Source organism: Cyprinodon tularosa, unplaced genomic scaffold, assembly GCF_016077235.1.
Source record: "Cyprinodon tularosa strain WSP-4 unplaced genomic scaffold, ASM1607723v1 ctg5, whole genome shotgun sequence".
Taxonomy (NCBI): domain Eukaryota; kingdom Metazoa; phylum Chordata; class Actinopteri; order Cyprinodontiformes; family Cyprinodontidae; genus Cyprinodon; species Cyprinodon tularosa.
This window is the reverse complement of record NW_024039229.1, coordinates 1,239,540-1,241,989: the sequence shown is the minus strand read 5'-3', so window position 1 is coordinate 1,241,989 and position 2,450 is coordinate 1,239,540.

The following is a 2,450-nucleotide window of genomic DNA, read 5'->3' as shown; positions in this document are numbered from 1 at the left end:
TATCTTCATCTGATTGAGAATCATGGCCTCAACCCATCAGAGCCCACTGTCACCCTGTCTACCTCACAGTCAGCTGCAACACAGTGATGTTCCACGTCTACTTACATTAATGAATGCAAGGATGTCTTAGACAGCAAATCAAACTGTTATCAGCTTCAATGGACGAAGTGACATACACCCTGGTTAGGTCTTTACTCCTCCATGGGCCCAGCAGAGGCACACTGGGACCCTTCAGACCTGGGATTAACCTGCCAATTCAGACTGAATGAGATCTTGTGCAGCCTCTGAGTTTACACCTGAAATTAAAATCTGCACCTATGATGAGATCTGCTACCTGCCTTAAATGCAAATAAACGTAACCATGGATCATGGTTTGCTACTAAAGGACATTGTTTCTGTTGCATCGCACACATTCAATCATTTGAAATACTCCTTATATACACTAAAATGTAAATTTAATATAATTGATTATTGAATGTTAAGTATACAATGAAATGATTAAATTCACAATTAAATAAAAAAATCCAATATGTATTTCTTGGGGGTCACCAGTCTGTGGATTCCTTATTTTTTTGGTACATGGGCTAAAAGTGGCTAAAAAGCTGCTGGATAAGCTGATCAGGAAGGCCAGCTCTTTGACTGGATGCCCGCTGGACTCAGTGCAGGAGGTGGGAAACAAAAGGATCCTAACTAAATTAACATCTCAGTTGGATAATGTCTCCTACCCAATGCATGAAGATGTTGCAGAACTGGAGAGCTCCTTCAGACTGCTGCACCCTAAATGCAACAGGGAAGCGTTATCACAGATCCTTCCTCCCAGCAGCTGTAAGACTTTATAACAACCACTGTTTCCAAAAACTTCAATAAGTTACATTCATGCTGATTTTGCACAGTCTTTACCATAATCAGTTAAATAACATGTTGCTGTCATGTTGCACATCTGTGATGTTGCCGCTATTTTCAAATATCAAATATTACTGTAAACATATCCATTGCTGTATATTGGGTATGTATTCTTCAGGTGCACAGTTTTATATTATTAAAACACTTTACAACACAGTATTTTTTTTTTTTCACTATTATGTTATTCTTATACACTTTTCTAAGGCCTACGTTTGTGTGAAAATGTTTTCTATAATCCTTTTGCTGCTGTAAACACCAGAATTTCCACATTATGTGACAATAAAAGGATTTTCTATTCTATTCTATTCTATAAAATTTCCTGGAACTCCTGATCTAGAGAAGGCCAATAAGATGGTCAGCTTATTGTTTTCCTCTTTGTGGAATTCTCTACTACATATTTCCTCTGCTGTTGTCTTCTGGCTGCGCTTTGGTCTCCAGAACCTTTTACAGGCCAGCAGAACTGTTTGCTAAAACGTACATCTACAGCTACAGTACATCCAGCTTCCTACACATGGCAGTAAACATGTAACATTTTTTCTGTTACCTTTTAGGAAACTTGTCCTAGAGTCGGACAATAAAGATGCAGAACTAATTTTGATCCTCCCCAGGGCCTGAAGACAGCTCCCCCCATTAGCAGGCAGACTTACAGCTGATTCAACACGTGTTGAAACATCAATTTGAAGCATCTCTGGCCGCCGCAGCAACTCGGAAATCTACATTTTGCCCCCCTCTCTAAGTGTGTTACATTCAGTCAATGGTGGGAAAAAGGCTGTCTAGGACCCAGACGTTTTTCCCACCATTGACTGCAATGCATTTCAAGCCAGCGTGTGTGTGAGCATGCAGACAGTTTAACTCGGGGTCTGATCTTCTGGGCTTTCTCCAAAAAAAAAAAGGAGCTGACAGAGATACTTCCAGCTGTGGACATTTGACCCCTTGACCTCTCGGTGTTGCCCTCACCGGAGGGACGAGGCGGATTCTTTCGCTTCACACCGTCCTCCGAAGAAAGTTTTACTCGTCAACTTTCCTTGCTTTATCGAGCAGACTCAGCCATGCTGAGTCAGGTATCCTTGAAGGCCACATATAGGGGGTTACTCTGGGGTCACCCCACGTTTTGTGGCCCCTAGGTTTAGTAATGGTGGGGACTGTGGTTTGGACGTCTTCAGGGGCCACGCTCCTTCACAGAGGTGTATCTGCGCATACATGCAAACATGCACTGTGAAGTTGAGCAGTCATGTGGCACACACAGTTGCCATGTGAGCGCATCCCCCCCCTCCTTTCTCCTATCTCTCTCTTTTTGGAGTTATGCTTATTGTGGGATGTCAGTGACTGCACTCATTACTATTATGGGATGCCACACAGGAAAGGGAGGGGGTGAGCGTTTCCATAGTGACCAGGGTTGCTAAGAGGGGTGGAGGTGTGTTGGGGGGGGGGGGGTGCATAGAGGAATGGGGAAGAGACTGTAGAAGAGGGAGGGGGTGAGTTGACTATTATGGTCTGTGCGTTGCAAGGTAACTATGCAGAGTGGGGGGGAGGGGTGAGCGAAATGT